General features: G+C 45.2%; 1 protein-coding gene across 8 annotated transcripts in view; it reads right to left on the bottom strand.

Annotated features, from left to right (window-relative positions):
- The window catches only part of LOC120904889 (NPC intracellular cholesterol transporter 1), a 40858-nt gene that overhangs the window by 18758 nt on the left and 3977 nt on the right, over nucleotides 1–18123 (bottom strand). The window lies entirely within an intron of this gene.

The raw sequence follows: 18123 nt of genomic DNA, 5'->3' as shown, positions 1-18123 counted from the left end.
TTAATGAACTCTTCTTCCTTCCTGTTGCCTTCAATCGGTTGCAATTTCTGCCATATACAACCTCTATGGCGCATCTTCCGCAAAGATCCTCCCGCCATACATTCCGCACCATCTTCGTAGACGATATTTTGCCGCCGACACGGTTGCTAAATCATGTTTGCTGACATTTTGCCGAACCATCATTCGGTGGTGGGGAACACCATTTTTTTCGTTTGCCCTTTTTTGCCAATGTCGTTGGTGAGCATTGCCAAAAGTTAATAAACGTAAGGGATACGCCAGAGTGGCGGTGGTCATGTCAGCGAATAACAAGGTTACGTAAAGTGAAGTGTTTGTACTACTTATTTGTGCAATGTTAGGAATGAATCATTCGCATCCGTCAGTTTGGAAAACGAAGAATCAAAATACAGTTAGCGACATTGATCTAGAATTGCATTAGAAATTCAAACTCAATAGCAGAATCTCCATATCTGTGCAGTTGATCGTGAGTTTTATCTCACAGTAAACAACCTTTTGCTTTACAGGAACATGCTCCTCCTCATCGCTCAATCTTAAATCTCTCTCACATTAGACTCGACTCCACAAGTGCAGTGCCCACCCAGCAACAGCAGTCGTCAACCAATCAGTGCTCCCCCCGGCTTGCTTCTCGTGTCTGAACATGGAAACTTCCTATAACGGGGAGGGCGCGGGCGCCTTCACCGCACGATCCCAAACACACCCAATAAAATGTATCTACCGCTTCCCACCATTCATAATTCAATCATATCCCCCGTGGCGGGTGTCGGGAGCGCCATGACTCAGGTCATGATTTTCAGTGATACTTTTCCCACCGCCTCGACGACCCCGACGGCCAGTAGAGGAGAGTTACGGTCAGGCTTCAACCATTTGGTCCGACCGACGGATGATTAGCATCAAACTCAATTAACTCGCAGTGGTTGGTGTGGTGCTGGAGCAGGGTCAGAGTCGTCCAATTTCCCAGGAAAAAAACACATACAAGTGTGTGAAAACGGCTCAGATATTCTAGAAGTAATTTGAATTAGAAGCTGATATGATATTTCGATATTAACATATACAAAATGCTAAGTTCCTTTCTTGATGGTATTGGACCAATTGGAGTTTTCACTTGCATTCTGTGCACCGTGCATTAGGTGACACTATTAATCAAACTGACTCTCACCAGACGTCACACCTCGAAATGAGGGCACACACATTCTTCTTATGCGCGTCCATGAATCTCTCGAGCAGCGGAACCCCGACGGCGTGCGTACCAACGGATCATGCACGTCTAATTGAATCAACATCAACGTCGAGAAAGTCAATTGGACGGGACTTTACTGAATCAAGCCAGGGATGGAATGTTTGGGAATTCTCACCCGCAGCTGTAGCAGCAGCCATTATTAGCAGGACACGATTGTCGGCGGCTGTTTGCTTGTTTCCAAACGCACTCTTCCTGCGTTTTTGTGCATGATTTATTCAATAATCTTCAGACAAACGATCAGGGTGAGAGTCCGTGACGACGGATGCCGCTTTATAAGGGTAGTAGGTTCCGTGTTCTGACAAGCACCTTCAACGAAAAGTGGAAATCATGACTAGTTACACAAACATCACTTATGATTTTGTTGTATTTGTGTATACAAAGTTCTTATGTAACGACCTGCACCCGTACTTATAAATCTTTGTAGTTCCTACGAAAATCATCCACCACCAAACTGTAGCTAAACATCTGCCACGACAAGAGGACCAAATGCATTATTGCTACTGGGTTTAATAATGATGATCCTCCTCCTCTTCAAAACACAATTTCACACGCAAAGCGATGATGTTCGGCACTGCTGTTCATTGTTCTTTCGTGGTGTGTATTGTACATAAGATGTCTTGTTTGCATCGCGAGATCTTCATTCGCACATCATGCTCGCGTGTCTTGGAGGTTATTTTTAATCTGCCAAAAAAAAGGTCCCCATCATCATCCCCCGCGTCGTAACCGTGCCGATTGTTTGGGTGAGGATGTAAAAATACACCCGAATGTGTTGTGTCTTTAACTCTTCCTTTTGATACACACTCAACGTTGGCGCACCTCTATAGTCTACAAGCCAGGCAGCCGGGAGACGTTTGCCAGAACTGATGCGTTGCTACAAGCATTTCGCCACACACGTGGCAAAAACGAGCAAAATATCCGGTGTGAACAAATTTTCTGCTTGCTCTTTGGCAGATACATTTTATCGTTCGATTAATTGCAAACAATTTCGTTGTCAATCGTTTCCGCAGGGTGTGTGTGCCCCTATGGGTCTCTTAACAAACGGTACAAGCCAAGCTACCGTCGTAAAAACATCTTGCTAACGATATCTACACGAGCACCAAAACAAAGTAACTAAGGCAACCACCCGATCTCGTAGTAGCAACCTCTGTCTCTCTTTCTCAGTATCCCTTCAGCCGGTTTGTTTGGGCACGTGTTTTAAGTGGAGATAAAACGTGGCTCGATTCAAACCAGATTCATTTTTTTCTCGAATGTGGTTTTCTTCCTAATGAAAGTCACACACGACGTTCGGTAAGATGACGACGTTGAACTTTAATCAACCGTCGTAGATTCGTTTCACGAGCAGGTGAAGTGTGTTTTATGACAGCTATTTACTTACTTTACGATTTGCACATGCGTAAATGATGAGAATTGAGCAAATTGCGCCATACTTGTTAGACAAATAAAGCTTCATATTTTGCCATCTCTTTTGGTGGGAAAAGGAATAATGACACAGTAACGCAAATGAAGATCAGCTATTTGATTTTGATTGATTTGATGAACCGAAAACACAAAGTCGTTCTGCGAGCCATAATTTGTAATATAGTACACAAATACTAATGCCACCTCGAGATAGCTACAACACATCCATGTGTGTACGTGTAACTCATTAACATTGGCGACTCACCTCTCACACGATCGCCATAGAACGGGTATGGAAGGAGATAGGTAAGCTATTCCGCGTTCCTTAAAACGTTAAGTCATCGATATCTCCTCCGAGCTGCTAGTGTAGCCGGCGTCAATATCAAACACAGGTTTTTTACTCGCATAACTTCGCCAGCCTAAACGGAAACCAGTTGTTTACACGATCACCTTACCACCTTACCATTCCATGTAAGGTCATACCAGTGTGCCTATACGAGAGAAGATTTCAAAACGTTGCAAACTTTTAAATGCTTTTCAAAATTAATCCGACCACAAAAAGCCTTACATTTTGGGATGTGTAGTTCATCTTAAGTGCAAACCATTCCCTTCTAGAACAATCCATTTCGCAAACAAACGACCTTGAAATGCCGACTCTTCTAGATTTACATCAAGCTATGACTAAAGCTTTATCTTCGCAAAACCGCCTTCCTGACTCGGCCATCAGCGAGGTGTTGAGCGAGAGAAAATTGCAACTCCACAACCGTTTGTTAATGTATGGAAGGTTGCGCATACCTTCTTAACATTGCGCAATCTCCATTACAGTACACTACGCACTACCCCCAGTAGCAGTAGCAGCAGCAAGACCTTTGCAAACCTTACTCACACCTTGCTCACTGCAGCTACAGCTTCAGTGGAGCTTCGATGCTGTTGCTTGATTCAATGATCGAACATGATACTCACGTCACGTACTTGAATCAACAACCTAGACAACCTTCATACGAGATACAGTGATCTACACTGATAGCTGATGAGGAGATTCAAAGTTCATCAGATCACGAGGAAATGTGACGTGGGGACACTGATAATTTTATCTACCATAACATTCCCGGGCCTAACGGAGAACCTAAAACAATTGTATCAATGTGCCAACGTGTGCCCTCTTCTTCTATCATGCCGGCATCCATATACGATTGGCTATTGAGGTGCGATATCTAGAGCATAACGTTGGGAGGAGCCATATTTCAACCATATTTTGCAATCGATGCAGCCCAGTCGCCGTTCCAGATCAGTGGTTGCATCATGAAATCACAGTTGCGAATAACGTTACACTGTGGTTGGTCTCTATTGAAGACATTATTTTAGACCACTTGTGGAAAGAAGTTGGAACATTTCCTGAACTTATTTTATATACCATGAAGATGTCATTAATTTTAGCTTGTTTTTCTTCTCATTGTACATATAATTAAAGATTTATTCTTTTTTACTGCTACAAGGAAAAGATATTTTAAAACCAGCTCTTAAAAAAGGGTATTTAAACCACATTTTTCCAAGAAACCGTCTCAATCTATTTTAAGCAACACATTTTTCAAACATTACTCCATTCCCGACAGTATGACATTTCTGGGAACTGTGAAATCGATAATGAAGGTGAGATGGTGAAACATTCCTTAGTTCTTTCGGTTTTCTTCACTCCAGAGCAGTAACACCACCATGTTCCATACTCTTCAATTATTGAAGAAGTAACTATGGTAAGAAGATGGTATCCCCCGCAGAGAACGAAAGAAAGATTAAGGGTAGTGCTTCTAGAATCTTCTGATACGACCTGCAGGGTCACTACTGTTAGATGGTAAATTCTTCGCTGCTGGATGTCGGACCTGCTGAGCCATTCAGTGCGAAGGGAGAATCCATGTTTTCCCTTTCAGAACAGAAATATTTATGTGCAACCTCCGTGTGTATTGAGCTCCAAAAAGCTTCCCGTTGTGCATCTCATTAGGCGGAATGAAATGGTTTTCCATGTTCATCCTAATCCGAAAAAAGCTTTGACTCTGCTCTCTTCCTTTCGCGTTGATTGGAATTACTATTCATTATTCCTTCATTGTTAAACCTGTGTGTTGCAATCATGCCGTTGAATTGAACCGATTGGGGGAAAGAAACCACTCAATACACTGCTCCACTGTCGCCTTCCGGACACACAGAGACCGGGGCCCCATGCAAAACCCGGACGGACAGTGTGACACACACACGATTGCATGATCCAAGCCCACCAAAGTGCACCGTGACCATCCCCCGTCGTTGTTGCTGCAACACACATTTGCATGTGCGTGCCTTCCGTTCATATACTGCGGGAGTAGCCGTATAGAGCCCCCGCGTGACAGTGGCACAACAAGTTGAGTCAGTTCTGGCAAAGTGTTCGCCATTTCTTTTTCCCAACAAATCACACCACATAAAACTAGGTTAATGCTCAATTTACATAAAATGTAAACGCGCGCGAACGGGCGGAAAAATTGGTCACGTTCTAGGCACGTCGGGCCGGGAAGAAAAGCAGCGGCACCAATGGTGGAAAAACGCAACGTGCGCTGCTACAAGTGAAATAATTTTCCATGCTTGAAAAATTGAATTACCCGTGCCCGATCCTTGATCTAGTTGGGCAGCAAGCTTGCGAAGAGAGAACTCGAGTTCTGGCACTGATCCAGCGGCACAGTAGTCACGTCCAGGGAAGGTCATCTAATGGTGGGCACGCATAGTTCATGATTACGCTCTCCTGATTTTCGCTTAACTCTCTCTCTGGGTCAAGCAATTGTTTTCCCAGTGACAATGTGGGTCGAGGACACAAATGTCACACAGCAAAATGGAAAACCGAGGAATTCCATAAAGTTAAAAACGGGTCCAAAATTGTTGCACAACTCGGTCTACCATTCTGGAGTGGATTTAAAGTCGGTCAAACGCATAAATCTCTGCATCCTGGCATAACAAACCACTGGAACATTGGGAACAAGGATATTGGAGCATTTGGCTCTCTGTCGCTTTTACTGGATGATAAAATTAGTCATCTTTTTTACTAAGTATTCAACTGTAAAACACTAAAATATTCTCACGAGATGACTACAATGCCCCCGCACGTCCACTGTCCCATAAATCATTTGATTTGAGGAAAAAAGGGAACATAAATCCCCATCGAGTCACACCACCTGCTTCTTATCAGGGTTCACTAACACACCTGCTCTCCCGCCCCAAATGCGCCATTTTTACAACCGAGCCTAACGGTGCTCGTATAGCTAATGAAGCTTCAACATCCAGCCTTGTCGACATTGAGGCACACAACGACCCACGACGATAAAAAAACGCCCGAAGGTCAACTATAATCATCTGAAACCTACACCGCACAACAGTTCCCGAAACGGTGCATGCGCAACTAGTTTACGACTCCAGCGGGACAACCAACAGCCAGGGGAAGAGTACAACAACAAGAGGAACATCAATTTCGTGCATCAAAAAATTAGACACGATAATAATTCTACCTTCTTTCCACCTCAACAAGAAAGCTAGCCCAAGAACCTTGCTGTTAGTTTGTGACCTTGGGCAAAGTTCAGCCGGTAGGCTTGTGTGTTGCACATTATTCAAAAAGCCGTAACGATACAGCAGCTCGAGCCAGCGCTAAACACACTGGACGACGCCTGAACGGACGATGATGGTTGACCTTTTGACTGGAGGACTTTGGGACACTGAAATTGTGGCACGCAAATAATGCCTCACGTGATGGGAAACAGACGGGACTCACGGGAACATGACTTGTAGCGTGATAGAGCTCCAGAAACCCTAAACAGCAGGCCAGAACAGGGGCACGAGAAAGGGGCATTAAGGCACACCAGCGGGAGTGCATTTGTTGCTTTATTGATTCATTTGTAATGCTTCTGTTGGGGGAAGCAAATTGAATTCCATGTATAAATGCCACATGGTAGAACAACTCAACCCCAACAACTTTTCATCCAACTTCCATCGCAATCTTTTGAAAATTCAAAACATAAAACACACAACGTTATCAGTGGAATTCCACAAGACGATGCTTTTTTTGCAGTTCGGTAACAAGGGAGCACATGCAAAGAAGCCATCTTATCAGTGAATTGAGACCCGCACACCCCACTGTACACATCAGCATTGGCTTTACGGTAGGAGAGCTGACTCATCAGGGGCTGAGACTTTAACTGTAACACGTAACGATCGCAATCGTTAATGCCAATGACCAATCCCATTGTCTGTGATTGTAGCAGACTGTACAAGATAACGCTTCCACATTTGCCCCAACAAAGATGCAAAAAGATGCATTTTGAAGAAAGCTGATGCACTTTGACGCATTTCTTAACATTCCAATCTATTATACGTCCAAAGCACAACAGGCAGCAGAGACGGCACAACCGAGAAAACATAATTCCCTCCCCAAACCTTGCTGCATCATGGGAGGTTGAAGAACCGGTTTGACCACTTTTATTTTCACATCCACGGAATGTTCTCCACAAGTCCAATGTTTCAAAATACAGCCGTTGAGGAGAAGGCCTGATTTCTGATGCACATAGCTGCATACGAAAGCACATGGGCGGGGGTTTGGCTTTGGGAACTTGGTTTAACATTGAAACTGGCATTTTTTAAACTGTTCCTCCAACTTTCAGGGTCAGAAATGTCGAAACCAGTGACAGGTATGGGAGCCGCCAAGATCAGGTTAGATACATTCGGTAAGATATTCGACGTCTTATCATGTATTATTTCGATGAATTGAAGCACACGAGATACAGCGCTACGGGTGTCACGCCATGGAAAGTATGGGGAAGGGGAAGTGATAAGATAGGACGAAGTATGGTGAACATTTCTCCATGATCCATGATTCCATGATCAATATTATTATTATTATTTATTAATCTTCAACGGGCCGTATGGCCTAATTAAGATGTAACAGTTCAATAAAAAAAAAAATACATAGCAAAAACAAGATTTGCATCGCAATTCACTGCGGCCACGGCAAAAGCCGGAGACGTTCCTTGAAGCACTGAGTTGAGATGTCGAAGTCGAAGCAATCCGAGACAGTGTTGAAGACAGCCGACATGCGGAACATAGGGTCTGACCGACCAGCACTGGAACGGGGTTGAGCGAGCCGTAGAGTTTCTCTAGACCTAAGTGTTCGGGATGGTGCATAGATATCGACTCGATGCAACAATGGCGATGAGTCGATAGAGCCATTTAGCAATCCAGCGATGAAAGAACACTGTGCATTGCGTCTTCTAACCGAAAGAGGTTCAAGGCCTAGAAGACGGCACCGCGCAGCATACGGAGGAAAATTATTGCGATCCTGCCAGGGAAGTAGGCGTAGGGCATATCTCGTGAGCTTACGTTGAATCGCCTCAATTCGAGCAATTGAAGAAGCGGTAGTTGGGCTCCAGACTACGCACGAATATTCCAGAACCGAACGAACGATACAGTTGTACACAGCTTTGATGCACATGGGGTTGCGGAATTCATTAGTTGTCCGGATAACCACGCCAAGTAATTGATTTCCTCTGGCTACAACGTCATCGATATGCTGTTTAAAGTTCAAACTAGAGTCAAGCAGAACGCCCAGGTCTTTGGCATGATTCTGTCGATTAACTGCAGTGCCGTCCATGAAGTAGGTCCCAGTCACTGGGCTCCTGCATCGACTAAAAGACACACAGTAGCATTTCTCGATGCAGATAGTCAGTCCATTACGCTTGCACCACGAACAAAAAATTTCGATGCAGTCTTGCAGGAATGTACAATCACCTGTGTTGTTAATAGGCGCAAAAATTTTTGCGTCGTCGGCAAACAGACTGATACTGTCGGGAGGTAAAGCGAGGGTAACATCGTTGATAAACAATATGAAGAGAAGCGGGCCAATGTTGCTTCCTTGTGGCACACCCGAGCTGCTGACTATTTCTTTGGACATGTGCTTATCAATTTTCACGATGTATGTGCGATTAATTAGGTACGACTTAAGCCACTGTACGAGCGGGCTGGGAACTCCTAGCTTATCGAGTTTAGCGAGAAGAATTGCGTGCGGAAGAGAGTCGAATGCTGTTTTTAGATCGGTATAAATTGCATCGACTTGAGCTCCGGCATCAATTTGACTAGTGCAATAGGTTACAAATTCAACCAGGTTCGTGGTAGTCGACTTTTTTGGCACGAATCCATGTTGATACGGACTTAGGTAGCTGCGGCATGCATGTAGCAGATTTTTGTATATCACTAGTTCGAACACCTTGGCAATGGCACACAAGGATGTAATACCCCGGTAGTTGATGGCATCTGTCCTGTCGCCCTTTTTGTAAATAGGAACCATCCAAGATTTCCTCCATGCTTTAGGAAAGTAGCCATTGGCTAGCGATGCATTGAACAATTTTGCAAGGATAGGTGCTACTGTCGTTTGACAGCGTTTCAGCACGGCAGAAGGAATTCCGTCGGGTCCAGGAGCGAAGGAAGGCTTTAGTTGCGCTAGGGCAGATAAAACGATCTCACTGTCGATGAAAGGAGTGCTCATGTTAATTGCTCCAGCCGGAGTGTTGACGAGAGCAGCATCAATGGTATCGGTATCATTCATGGCCGGTGAAAAGCAATCTGCGAAACGATCCGCGAAGAGATTGCACATTTCATTAGTGTTGGCACTTGTTGCTCCTTTGTACGTAATGGATTTCGGTGTATGCGTGGATTTTGTTTTGCTGTTGTAGAAGCGCCAGAACGAGTCAGGCCACCTGCAGAGGTTACGTTGAATTTTACTCAAATATCTGCGATATCGAAACCTGTTATAGCTGCAGTATAAAGAGTGCGTGTCAAAGTAGATCGAGCGAGATCTTTGGCAGCGGCGCGTTTGGTAGTGACGATAAGCAGCTCTTTTTACACGTTTGAGTCGTTTGAGTGTGCGGTCCGCCCAGGGGGGGTTAGGTTTAGGACGCTGAACTGGGACGCATACAACAAAGGCTTGCAGCATGAAGGACGAGAATGAACATACTGCTTCGTCAAGTGAAATAAAATTGGAACAATGAAAGCTATTGTTAAACATTGATATCATGTCGTTCAGTTTCACATAGTCAGCTTTAGCAAAGTTATAACGATAAAATGCGGTTGTCGTCGAGTTTTGTCGAGTCGTCGAATTGCGTCGGGTCGACGAGTTAATACGTATATTGAAGTCTAACGCCGGATGGTAGGAGTCAAGAGGTACAAGCGGAACAACACTTGGAAAGACAGGCGAACACAATTTAGCTGCAGCATTGTTAGCGTAGAGCAGGTCAAGCATGCGTCCGTGCGAATTATTGATGTGATTAAGTTGCACTAATCCGTTAAATTTAAATCCATCCACAAAGGTGTTGTTGGCCAGTGAGCGCGCAGTTGGTTCATAGTGCGTGATTGATGAGTATGCTGGCGAGGACGAAGGATCAGCTGTGGACCAGCTTATGCTAGGCTGATTGAAATCGCCAATAACAAACAGCAGATCCGAAGGCTTCAGTGTGAGAGTGAAGCTGCTGATACAATCATGTAGAGAGCGAAGAGTCGATATCTCGGAGCTAAGCTGCGGTGGAATGTATACTACCATGACGTACAGATGTGCGTTATTACAGGCGACGCGCACACAAATATACTCGAGAGAACGATCACGGGAAGGTAATTCTATCGACTCGTATGCGTTAGAAACGGCTAGCAAAACACCACCACCGCGAGAGCTAGAGCCGCTGAGAGAGCGATCACAGCGGTAAACAGAGAAGTTGTTGTTGAAGAGAAGAGCAGATGGAATGTTGTCAACAAGCCAATATTGAGCCCTATTTTGAGTAGTAGAAACACAATTCCCTGGGATGCTTTCTCTCTCTCTCTCTCTCTCTCTCTCTCTCTCTCTCTCTCTCTCTCTCTCTCGGACGCTCTTGTCCCTCTCAGCTGATGCTAATTTATTCCCATTAATTCATCTTTAAACAGTCCACATCACGCAAACCAAACATTCCTTATCAGCCCGCGGGAACTCTCACGTGTGTAAGTGGTGCCTCGCCTTCCTTACTGACGACAGTAAGCAGACCAAGAAGTGACCGATGGTCTGACGACGACTCAGCAACGGCCTCCAGGCGAGACACAGATATATCATTGTTGCGTGTCTCTTTTGCTCGCGCAAGTTTCTTTGTTTCAAGTGCTGACGTATGAGACTCGGGTTGGTGTGGTGTATGGTGGTTCTTCTCTCTGTACACTTCACTACAAGGTAAAGGCATGTAATTCAAATTGTACCTCATCACTCATCATCACTCCCACCCGGTAAGAGATAAGGGAGGGTGGGTTTGTGACGCGTAGAGCCAGGACAAGCAGCAAACGATGACATGTGTACAAAATCTTTCTATTTCTATCTGCTTGCTTCCCTCCTCCACCCAAAGCAAAGCGTGGAAAATGGACCGGTCAAGGTGCATCAGTCAAAAGAATAAACTTTGCCCGAGATGCTTGGGGGCTGGCTTTCACTGGGTCCAGTTTCCATTCCACCGCGACCGGTACACGCACCAAGCAACAATGGTAAAGGGAAGATTAATGTTGGACATACGAGGCAAGCTTGCGCAAACTCGGCCATCTCAGATGTCGTTCGTTTACACAGCAGTTTTTCGCCTGGTTTCGCCTGGTTTTGTAAAGTGCACTGCAGATTGGATTAACCGTGAGTTTGCTTGAGTGTGAAAGTAAACGTCCGCCAGTAGATAATTTAACGCTGCGTTACTTAAATATAATCAAAAAGCTCATTTGTGCCATTTTTGGACAGCATTTTGTACAGACAACAGATGATTCATTCGTTCAACAGCATGTGTTACCGGTGCATTGGAACTTCCAAAAGAACAAGACGGACAGGATGTGATGCATTCGATGGACAAAATCCGATAAGCAGCAGCGATGATGAGATGACACTTGTGTTTTTTTCGGGTTAAACTGTCAATCTCACGAATATTACTTTCACCCAACCCACCCTAACTGTTTGCTCGCTTTTTATCGTAGTTTTACGTCATATTTCTTCGGCACGAAATCAAACTGATAAACACACTGCACACGAACGATAACAAACTTATGAGACACATGTCGCTCTTCCAGGAGGGGGAAAAACCTAAACAAGTTTTTGGCAATTGGACACCATTTTCGCAACGCGCTGCGCTCGTGAACACACGGGTGCACTTTCCTCATCCCTATGCCACGTTCCCTTTCTCTCCTAAAACAACACATTGACTCGTATGTATATGTTGTTTGTGCATGTGGAACATCCGCCAAAAAAAAACTTCCCGAACCACAAGCGCACAGTTCGTGCGTGATTGGCATTTCAGTTTTCGTTTGTTTTTTTGTTTGTTTTCAAAATATTCCAAAAATAAATCACCAATTGCGCTTTCATTTATAACAGAAGCACACACACACGATGGGCCTGACGTTGTCGTCACTGGGCCCCATCGATGAAGGTGAAAATGATGAATGAATAATCGTTCCACTGGCCATACTTTTACCCGTTTGCCTACGCCTAATCAGGGTTTCTTTACTTTCGGTAGACATCACTTGGCTTCTACCTTAGCCAGACGAACAAGCTGCCCAATGCTGTCAATACGACAGAGAGAGAGAGAGTTCATTCATTTAAAAGGTCAAAAACGCAATGCAGGAAATGAAATAAAAATAACGCCAAACCTCGATCGATGTCGAGGGAATGGTAATTTAATAATCATTAACAATCAGAATGCGTAAAAAGCGACACAAAAAATCCTATAAATCAGATTGAAACACACGGGAAGGTTTTCTAATGCCACAGCAATCAATAAGAGGACGTTAGGAAGAAAGAAAACAATGAATTGGGACACTTTTGTCGATACGCTTCCGTCCCGGTGGTGCTGAAGACACCTCATCATGCTTACTTTGGCCCCTGTGCACAACGATGACTTCACCTCCATCCCCCCACCCCACCTTGGATTGGCAGGTGTCATTCCCAGGCCTTGCTTACTGTTCCTAAAAATGCCAATGACGACAACTTCTTGCCGCCTTTGTGTGCGAACATCAGCTGAGCTGACTCAAATGAGTCAGTCGAATTCTTCAACTGGAACTTTGCAACGCAATAGCCCTCATAGGATATCGTGTTTTTTTTCTTAAACCATGACATAAAACAGCTTGAGATGTTTATTCCCACACGAGTCGGGTACGGAAGGAAGCATCAGCGCAATGACGTCATTGCAATCATCCGTGTCTATTGACCCCGCAGAGGACATTCCAGGGATGAGGGCTTGTTCGTTATTTTGAGCGAATATAACCCTTCTATCCTGTTTTATCCCCCAACAAACAATCGAACCACTCCTCCAGAAAGAGTTGTAAAATCGATACTATGGGGACTATGTGTAGGGTGGGTGATGTTCCCTGAACCAACCAAGAGCCAAGCCACCAGTTGCAAAAACACACACACCAGCAGGAAGCGCATTTTGTGCAGTGTGGTAGAAAGATGAGCCACGGGAAGCTTTCCAACAGCCGAACGTAGAACACGACACAATGCCAAACACGCAGTTCCGCCACACGCCGAACGGTTCGAGGGCAACGGAAACTGCGCAGTCGCACGAATTTGGGCTGTCGGCCTGTCGGAAAAAGCGTTCGACCCGGGTAGTGATACCAAGACACAAGGACCAAACACGAGACCGTGAGCTTCCAGTGTTTTCCTTCATGGGGCCATTCCACTCTGCAAGGATTGCGAAATGCAAACGCACACCACCATTAAACAGCTGATGCTCGGTACCAACACAAGCACACAACAGAGTACACACCACACCATTTTGGACCGAGATCCTAGCAAACGGAAGCACAATAGTAAGAAGAAAACGACGAAAACGTGCTTAGTTCCTTAATTTGCTAACCATTAGGGATACGGAGCGTGCATGGTGGTCTTGTGTTAGGCAACGTGCCCTTTGAGTAGTCGTCGCTTAGACACATTGAAATGGCAGCTTGGCAGCTTGTGTGGTGCGTGTGATAAAAGGACATGCCACGTGATTAAATGTCGCTTGTTATATTCCAGGGAAGTATCTCTACCTACCACACACTTTTTACTGCGTTAGTCATCCGTTGGAATGAAACCAAGATCCCAACGCCATTAGAATGACTCAGTTAAATTCAAATAAAACATAAAAACACTCCCAATCAAACCATCACGCTCTCGTATTCTAGATAAGAGTCCCTGCTCCAGAATCCCAAACAAAACTCCGCATGATAAAATCCAGTTCCAACCAGAAGATAGGCGGTCTCGCTCATTATCAGAGAGAACTTGCCACCGCGGCAGCAGAGTCATCTTACTAGATGACTGCCGCTCAGACAACACCATTTGATGCTGAACAAAACGCGCCATCTTCTGCTTCAAGTGTGCACGTACTTGAGCATGCAAACAGCAAAGAGTAAAAGAGTAAAAGTGTGTTTGTGTGGCTCTGCAAGCACTTACTCGTGTATACGAAGAAAGTGCTCTATCTTAAACTTTCCCAACCCAAACAACAACGCTCCCCTTTTTGTGTTCTCCAACACGAATTGGTGGGGAATTTTCTATTTCTACTGTACTGCGCCCTCCTCATTGCACACAAAACAACAACACCACACATTGCACACAAGAAACGCCGCCAGGGGGGGGCGAGCGAAATGAAAGATGCGCCCGATACCGGCTGGCGGCTGGTGTGTTTTTGCGGATCGATTTCGACCCTCCTACGAGAGCAACGAAATTGGTACACAAAACACCAACACCACCACAAACATGGTGAGGTTTTGTTGCTCGAACTGCGTTTTCTTCCCCCGTAGCGATCGTTCCAGACGTTTCTCTGATGGCCACCAGAAGCCGTGCGAAGGTTGTGCAGAGTGTGTATGGCCCAACACACACGCACACCACACATAATGAATGCACGATTACTATCGACTAGCCGAAGTGACCGGAGGTGTACTACTGCGCCATACAGCCAAAAACCGATCGATTGTTTGTTTTTTGGAGACCACATTTCCAATTCTTCCAGGGTGGTTTTGCTGTTGACTCAGATATCATTTCGCCGGCACTACTTCTTTGGAGGGTACAACCTTCAAATCGCAAATTCGGTATTAGGACCACTGCCAGCCTTTTCGGGGGAGAAACGATGCAAGACGTACGACATCGTTCACTTACGACAGCAGGGAGGTGATCACGTCTCGCAAGCAAGCGCATTGGGAGGTCAGTGGATGATGGAATACCTGCTCTGCCTGTAGGCATGTTCGTGTATAACTGAAGGCAAGATCACTACGGTGAAGTACTGCGATGTTGAAACCATCCATCGTCATTTGCTTGTCAACAGCACGATTTCAGGGCTTCCCCATTGGTACGCGCTGGTGTCGTCTCCGTGTCACGGTTGGAATAATAAATCGTGCTTTTGAAGATCACAGGGAGATACTGCGTTGTGCAGCATTTCATTGGAAGAGGTAAATTGATTATTTTGTTTAAGTACAAACCAAGGATTGTCTGGCGTCATTTACGCGACAGTGTTTTATGGAAGATCAATATGTCATATTAGAACCTCAAAATTTGACCACGTACAACCTAATTACGTTTGCATTTTTGGACATCCTTTTTCTGCCCCAAATGCGTAACAATGTTTTAGAATGGGAAACACCAAGTCGAAATCCAATTACATCAACACACGTAACACTACTTGCCCAGGGAGCGTGCTTGCTCTGTCTAGTGGCTCAATTTCTGTCGGTTAAATGCACTATATGACAACTTCGATCGATAGTGAGCTTTTTTTTGCCAATAGAAGGGCACTGTGGTGGTGTATGCACATTGTAATTTTCTCCTCGTCCCTACCCTTACACCCCAAGGCAAGGCGAGCAAGCAAAGTGTGCCCATGTCAACACGTGCCCAACGACACGCAGCCATGAACGAATGCAACATGTGACCACCACTGGCCGTCGAGACTACCTGCAACCAATATTGCAATAAGTTCGCGTTGCCCAAAATCAGCTTAAAAACTAACAAGCCAAGACGGCTCCACACGTTTTCGGTGACCGTTAGAGGTGATTTTTTTTTTTTTTGCACACATCAGGGACACATTGCCTTTAACATGGACACTCTCTAAAAACCCCGTAGAGGCTTGGAAGGGAAGCTAATATGCGAGTTGGCAGCTCCTATTTCTTCTTGATTTAATGACTTCAGGTTTTGAATATTAGTAGATAGCACATATCTATACCACAGACAACCGAGATGTCTTAACAGTTTGACTGATACTACTGATCTTGATGTTCGTTATGCTCCAAGTTTGCAAAATAAGCATCCATATTGCGCAATAGCGCAAGATCTTGTATTGATACACAAACTAGGCCACAGCAAACCTCTATTCCCTAAGGTACAATAAGTTGGAGCTGTTATTACTTCATCAAAAGTATCATACGATGACCAGAAAATTCCAATGCTGTGTACACCCTATTGACAGTCTGCTCCATCTCGCTTAGGTAATAGAGACGTGGCACACCGTAAAGGGTACGTAACCTTATCGACTATTTGATAATTAGATTACCGGTCAGCCTGAAACTAGAGCGTAGACGCCAATAACCCACTCCCCCACTGTTATTGCATCTCCTTCCAACATTCAAGAATCTCAACAATCCAATAGGAACAACAACGACAAGCTGTGCAAATCTCAATCGCACGCGGGATTGCGCCATGAGTCATCCAATGAAACGGAGCCATAAAATTCTAGCCACTCGCGCACGCGGAAGCAAAGTTGGTTTCAAGTTACAAACCACGCCACATCAAAACAACGCAGCGCAACGATGAAACAACATTCCGCTCAGTGGCGTAGTAGTGGTTTACTGATTCAAAGCAACGTAGATTAAAACAAAGCACAGCAAAGCATTTGATAGCCAGTGCGGAGGGTGATAAGAAAGGAAGATTGATAAAGCGACGTTTATCTTACATATTGAGTGTTTTTTTGTTTGTTTTTTTTTCGGGGAAATGTTACAGATAGTGCACCACCGTCTATTTTTATCCACAAGCAGATTGTTCCATTCCAACTTTTATCGCTTGTTTGATAACAATGTTCATCCATAATAATTTACATCCCCCCGTCACCGACACGGTAGCACAAACGAAAGATACTACATTAGCACCTAATATAACGTAACAAACAACGCGATGATCAAAAAACCCCGGGCGCCATCACTGTCCCCGCGGCCCTTCTTATTAGACAGCGCGTGCGAGAAGTAGTAAAATCACGATAAGGTACTACACACCATCAGGCGACCGCGCTAATTGACCCTTTTCAATTGGCATTTCCCTTTGGTGTGCCCCCCTCCGAACCCGTATGGCGGAACAAAATGCGCGTAGCCAGCCACACACGCGTAGAGTGCGGTCCACTTGCGTCAGCCGTCCCCATGTGTCCATTGCGGGACTGTCGTGCTACGTTAACCTGGCGCAAATAGTACACTACGCTAGCCGACCGATTTTACTTCCTGTAATGCTCTGCGCACGCCAACGTCGCCAGTGTCGCCAACGGTACACGATTATGTGCGAATTGCGCGAGCCGGGGCGAAGAACGAAATGAAATTGATAGATTTTCATTACCTCTTCAATAGACCAGCCACATCCCGGAAATTGTATTACGAAGGTTCCACCATCCAAAAGTCTCACAGCCAACGTAAAGTGAGCACCTAAATTCCGTCTACTTTAAGGATGAAACCTAATTTTCAAGCCCATACCCTCCCCGGGGGCAGAACCGAGAAGGTGGCCGCAAAGATTGAAATTGGTAATAATTGAATTAGTGGTTGGGCTTCGGTCCTCCAAGGCATTCCGAAGCCATTTCGCTGTGTCCGGGAATTAACGTACGCTCTACTCTTCCAGCCAGCGTCTGGCACACCCAGCGGCGTCGGGAAGTCAGACAACTTTTGGCTTCTACACCTCGTCCCTCTGTCGCACGTACTTTAATTTGTACTAAATCACGTGATCTCACGCGACCAAACAGACAGCTAAAATTACATGGTGCTGAAACGTGGACGATGGACAGGGCGAAGAATCGTTGGTTTTAACGCCAGAATCACCAATCGGTGGTTGTGCTTTTCGCGCTCGTTGCATTCCGAAGCCAATTCTGGGCACTAATCTGTGCGTTTCGTATTTATCGGACCGAATCCATTACATGTGTTGTGTTTATGCCTCAGCGCTTAGTCTTGGAACCAATGTATCCTTCTAGAAACGACGATTCAAGGACGATAATTCGATGTGCGGTCAGTTGCTTAAAATACGGCGAAAAATCGATGTGTAAGAGCGAAATTAAACCCAGCAGCAGCATGTAATTGATATCGGAGGAATATTCTAGACATGCAATGGGCGCCAACCTGCCGCCACCGCACTCCCCCACTCGCCAAGGATCGATGTACATAGACACCCAATACATCACGCCAACGTTTTCTTTATGGTCGCGATGAAAGTTCAACACCGGCCGAGGGGA

This window comes from Anopheles arabiensis, chromosome 3, assembly GCF_016920715.1.
Source record: "Anopheles arabiensis isolate DONGOLA chromosome 3, AaraD3, whole genome shotgun sequence".
NCBI classification, from domain to species: Eukaryota; Metazoa; Arthropoda; class Insecta; order Diptera; family Culicidae; genus Anopheles; species Anopheles arabiensis.
Note: the sequence above shows the minus strand (reverse complement) of the source record. Positions and strands in the feature narration are given on the sequence as shown.